The sequence below is a fragment of the Dermacentor variabilis genome, chromosome 4 (genome assembly GCF_050947875.1).
Source record: "Dermacentor variabilis isolate Ectoservices chromosome 4, ASM5094787v1, whole genome shotgun sequence".
NCBI classification, from domain to species: domain Eukaryota; kingdom Metazoa; phylum Arthropoda; class Arachnida; order Ixodida; family Ixodidae; genus Dermacentor; species Dermacentor variabilis.
The window spans coordinates 66,886,302-66,891,982 of record NC_134571.1 but is presented as its reverse complement, the minus strand read 5'-3'; the positions used below and the strand labels follow the sequence as shown (position 1 = coordinate 66,891,982).

Sequence of the window (5,681 nt, the reverse complement as noted above, 5' to 3'; positions counted from 1 at the left end):
TAAACTTTCTAGGAGAGAATTAGGAGTGCCATTTGCGTATTTTTGCCCCAGAATATAGGCAACGTTCAGTGACGGATTTCGCCTGAATATATTGAGGCCCCACAATCGCCCCCCCTCCCAACTCCCCGTTCACAGAAGCACCAAATAATAACTGTCTATATTGCATAGCTAAACGCTTTTACCGTTTTATGCGGAGGCACCGGCAAGCAACTTTGGAGAGCATGGCCAAGGAATGTCTCTTTTCATCAGGGTGTCGCGAACGCACCCACCCTCATAGCAAATTTCTTGACGAGTTGCAACATGCAAGTAATTTCCCTGACAGATATCACGCAAGCTAAAGAAACATACGAAAATGTGCGCGATTCAAACAAAATGTTTTATTTCTTTTCCTTCCGCCAAAGTAAAATCCAGGTTGGGCCTCGTTTTCGAAGGCGCTCTGCAACTGTGCCGTGTAATTTATTGTCCATAATTACTTCCTAGAAGGCCTCCGCGTCCGCATATTCATATCCCAAAACCTCTAATCACTTTTTGTCGTGTGGCCTGCGTCCCTAGACATCGCCATTGCAAGCGGTGAGCGGCCACTCTATGCGCGGAGACAGATTACCTCGGGTACTTCGCCGGGTCTTTAGCAGCTGGGTACAAGGCACAAATCACATATTCTTGCGAGATATATGCAAATAACTTACACATACGATTGAAATAGCTCTCATAATTGTCTCTTGAAATACGCGTACTGTTTCCGCTTCATCCCTTCATTTCGCCATCTTCTGCGGCTGTTTCTCTGGCTGGCCGAAGTCGAAGCCTGAACTGTAGAGTTTGATAGAAATAAAGTCAACGTCAAAGGTCAGACTATTAGAATCTTAACTTTAGTCAAATCGTCAATAAGCACTCTGGCACTGCTAACACGGAACGAAAAAAACGGCGTCTTTCGCATCGCATTTTCAACTTCAGCCCGAGGACCACGTTATTTGCAAGTCCTTTAATATATAAGAAGAAAGAACTGCTTCACAATTACGCCGTCCAACACGTATGGCAAAATACATGAAATTAGATAAGTTAAGTCACTTGTCATGCAAGGAGGAAGCCTTTTTCTCACTACTTGATAGAGTGTACTGGTACTTCCATGCATATTAAGGGTTCAGCTCCTTCACGTTTTGGGATGAATCCGGTCGCTTGGAGAAAGCAGTGACGGGTCTGTCTGATCTGCTCTTGTTTAGTCATTCTCTGTAGGCAGTTATTCAGAATCAGAACATCAAAACGTCAAGACATCAGTGTGTTGGATCATTGCCGACGGTGACAGATTTGTTGTCTACATAGTAAGTCCTCCTCTCGAAATTTGAATGAACGCATGTAGCAGTTCGACTTGGTCTCAATATAAATAGCAAAAGCCTAATTCGTGCATTACCAACGCTGGACATCATTATAGCGGCTAAATATCCAATTCGTTTAAAACATTTGCATAGTCCTTATTTTAGTATCTACATTTTGCATTCCGCTTTCACCAACGTAATTACAGCATAAGATATCTATATTGCACAAAACAGCAGGTTATGATGTGTGTTACTTCTATATATGTCCTTCTGTTTCTGGAGCGCTTCTCAATTTTTAATTTTCGGAACAATGGAATAAATAATATAAAAAGATACATACATGTTTTGACCATCAAAGAAGATTAAGAAAGCACTTATTTATGCCGATTCGCATTTGCCCACTTAGTCATAGCTGCTCGTGCGCCCTGCAATCATTTTCGTATTTTACGTTCCGTTCCCTCCAAAGTTAGCAACTTCTTTCGCGCCTGCTCTTAATCGACATGCAGCCATTACAAGCATAGCGTGGCACATAGCATTAGAGATGAATAACCACTTGAAGCTTAAAAGTGCTGCTTTACAACGTATGGTGGCAATTCTGTTGTTCTAAGAGGGTTTGACGACCGGCTTTCGCAATGCCTTGCGCTTAAGGCTCTATACAAGCCGACTTATGCAAAAAAGCAGTTTTTGGTTTCGAAATACAGATGCGAAATTGAAAATCGGGAAAGCTGCGCATGCACATTCTACTTCAATGTTTGTCAGCTACAATATTGATGAAGAGGTCATTCGCTGCAGCAACAACTAGTGGGCGCTGTGACTTTCTATGGCTCAAACGAGGCGTTATTTCTTTGCATAGCGAAATCATCTTTGCACTTGCTGCATCGCAGCTACTTCTACTTAGCCTTTTTGATGGCTATGTGGTAATGGTTTGAAGACTTTATTCGTAACTGCTTGCCATTTTATTTTTGGAAAGGGTGTTCACAGCGGACACAAAACGCCTAATCTAGTTGCCAGAAATGCCTCGCTGTTAAACGACTTTTCATCTGGCATGTTTATGTATTTGCCATATGTTAGGCGGAATTTGGTTTCCGTTTTCTCAAGTTCCTACTGCTTAATAATTGAAAGAAACGGACAACGGTTTAATGACGTTGCTTTTATGCACCCCATATATATTGAAAGCGTCTGACTCGAAGACAGGCAATAATTAAGACTACACTAGTTAGAGCTAGTTGAATCGCCAACAAAGTCCTGCGACGAATATGACACGAATCGTCGCGAATAATCCGACGAATGATGGTTTGTAAAAAACCCCGAATTTCTTCATTTTATGACATGTTCAACCTGTCGCATTAGGCCAGCTTCATTATTCAAACTGAATATGTTATCTTCCTGAAATTTTAGCTGCAATGCCAGCACATCCAAAAGTATTCCCCCCTTTTTTTTATTGATATGATATAAGGAGATGTTGGCGCGCAATTTAAGGCGCCGGCTACTCCTTATCTCTTGAGTGGTTCCGTCATACATCATTCAGGGTTCACGGTTACATATCAAATAATCTTTTCACACAGTACTTATATTCTAATTGGGTAACGCATCTCAAACTATACCTTTCATCGAATAGTCCTTAGTTGATCAACATATAGAGCATAACATTTAACGCCACCGTAACAGAATGAAAATATTGAAGGGATTTACACATATCTGAATTCAGTGAGGTAAACTGTCAGACAAAAAAGAGAATGTGGTATTTTACTTTGTAGATGAATGACACGACCAAATCAGCTATCTTGCTCTAGCATGAGCGCTAGGATGAATGCATAGCAGCAAATGCAATTCACATGAATATCGGCTGGCAAACTTACACAGGCTTCAGTTGTAGGTCCTAACCGGTGGATACAAAAAAGAAAAAAAAGAGAGTTAATTCATTCCGTGAGGTCGAGTAACGGCAACTGCTATGGCACATGAATTGTATTTTTCTTTTATGTCTTTTTTTACCTGATGTTTATATACCAGTTCTGTGTGTTTCAGGCATTATCGCGACAGCAGCTCGATCGTTATCTTTTTCAGTTAACTTTGATAAAGCTCCGACTGCATATTGTATTGCAATCAGTAAGACGAGAACCTCAGTGACGGAAAACAAATCAGGGATTTTTTAACTGCCGAACACAAAGAAAGTACTTGTAGCCACAACGTTACAGGGAGTAATGAGAGTAATAAAGAAGAAAAACACTAATTTCTACTTAAATGATCCATTAACAACTTCACTAACAGCAGACACTCTGGTCACAAACATGAAAATAAGGGCATTATTAGAACTGCCTGTCACTTTATTTGTAACTGCTTGCGACTTAACTTTTGGAAAGTCTGTTCGCAGCGCACACTAAGCGCCTAATCTAGTCGCCAGAATGCCTCGCTGTAAAACGAATTTTCATCTGGAATGTTTATTTATTTGTCCTCCACATGGTAATACGGTTTTCGCCCTTATCACTGTTTAGCATCTGTCGATGGTTCATTCACGTAAATTGAAGCGCAGTGCTACTCTGGACAAGCGAATCCTGCCTTTCGAATGGTCATGATATATTTATTAGTATATTTCATATTCTGCAAAATGAAACAAAATGCAGTGACATACGAGACGCATGTGAGCACGATGAGGACATCTTGTTTCGAAAGGAGATACGTTCGCCCGTCGAGCCACAGCTCCACTGGAGAGGCATGAACATTGCTTTCAGATGAGGTGCTTCGTACGTTAGCCGAGCGAGGATTCACGAGTGATGAGCGCGTCGCGTTTACGGTTACACTTGGGCTCAGCTGCGCGGCTTCAACTTACCTGTAAGAACAGTTTCCTCTTGCTTTGTGGTGAGATTATTTCTTCCGATGTTGGAACACCGCTGGACCTCGGACGTATAGAAGGTTAAATAAATCCGCCTAACGCTTGCCGCTACAAGAGAAGGGAAACAAAACTGCGTTTTAACTTTACGAAAAGACGCTTCAATAATGAAACAGGGAGCTTAGGCGAATGAATAGACCTATGTTTTACTCTGGCTGCTGTTGTGGAATTGAAAACAGCTATTCTTTGAAAGTATGCGTTTGACAAAATGAAAAAAAAAAGTTATCAACATAAGGGATATGAACGGAGTCCATTCTCGGTGACACATTAGTAGAAAGTACCACGTAAAGGAACGGAGAAGGACGCAAGCCCATTTTTCTCTTTTGATGCATTAACTTCTCCGCCTATCTGAGTCACTTGTCACCAAACCAATACCGTTAGAAAATTCCTGTGTCAAAGTGCCCCGCCGCCTGAAAACGTCCCATTGAACTATCTTGGATCGTGATTGCATAGCTGGATGAGTGATTGCCTCGAAATTGTCTCAAAACCTAAAATAGAGTGTAGTACGCTCCTCTGCCAAGACAAAACAGCCACTGAAGATTGCGTTGTAGAAATATTCAAAACAAGTACACCAAATTTCTAACACTTACTCTAAGAGGCTTTTTTTCTCAAATGAATTCATTAACTTTGAGGCACCGGCCAGGGCTGCAGTCCTTGACTATAGGCAGATTCGCTGTTCCTTTCGTTTCGCTTCACTTTGGCGTGGTCCTTCCCTTTACTCGTCACGTTCGTGACATTGCGGACCTAAATAGCTTGTCTCAGATGCATGCATTCTTACTTTATTTATGCCTAGGGCAGCTTCAGACCCACGGAGAAGTCCGGGTTCCAGCTTTGGTGACCCCGTTTCTACTTTGGTGTCCCGGAGGTGGCACCAAAGTATACCAAATAAGGATACGTTGTTGACACTCCGTACTTGCACAAATTCTCCCTTTCCTTCATCGCTATATGTTGCGTAAGGTTCGTTGCATTACACAGCTGTATTACGGTGAAGCCATCATGAAACGCCTACAAGATCTTTGTTATTCGCAGTACAGCTAGTTTATTCACTGTTTTAGTGAGCAGTTGCACTTGTTCGGCTCACGTTCATGTGGTTTTTAAACATGGTTGAGTACGCGTGTTTGCTATTGGGTTTGCTTCAAATGCTTGCATACATTTTAGCGGCGGGTGTGAGCAACGCCAAGCTGAATGCTGCGTTACAATGCCGCCTTGCTCCACGTAACTTTCGGGGACAAACAGAATTTACCATCTGGGTAGATCATGTGTAGGCGTCTGTGGATGTTGTCAGGGTGGGTTCTTTATGCCTTTGTAAGGTCCTGCATGAGTGCCTTGATTACTGAGTTTGCGTCAGGTCGCGAGTAGGCAATCCGTGCTTCATGAGAGGAAGAGAATGCCGATTTTGCCTCACTGTCAGCGAGTTCACTGTCAATCACACCACAATGACCAGGCATCCATGGCACTGTGATGAAGTTCTGCGATTTCCAGCG

The 5,681-nt window shown here is 42.2% G+C and overlaps 1 long non-coding RNA gene across 1 annotated transcript; it reads right to left on the bottom strand.

Moving 5' to 3' along the window:
- Positions 1–424: 424 nt before the first annotated feature.
- Positions 425–4,230, bottom strand: LOC142577795 (uncharacterized). Its single transcript, XR_012827066.1, has 3 exons — positions 4,138–4,230; positions 3,170–3,189; positions 425–807 (listed from the first exon to the last, which is right to left on the bottom strand). It is a non-coding gene; the product is annotated as an uncharacterized LOC142577795 (long non-coding RNA).
- Between the last annotated feature and the right edge of the window lie 1,451 nt (positions 4,231–5,681).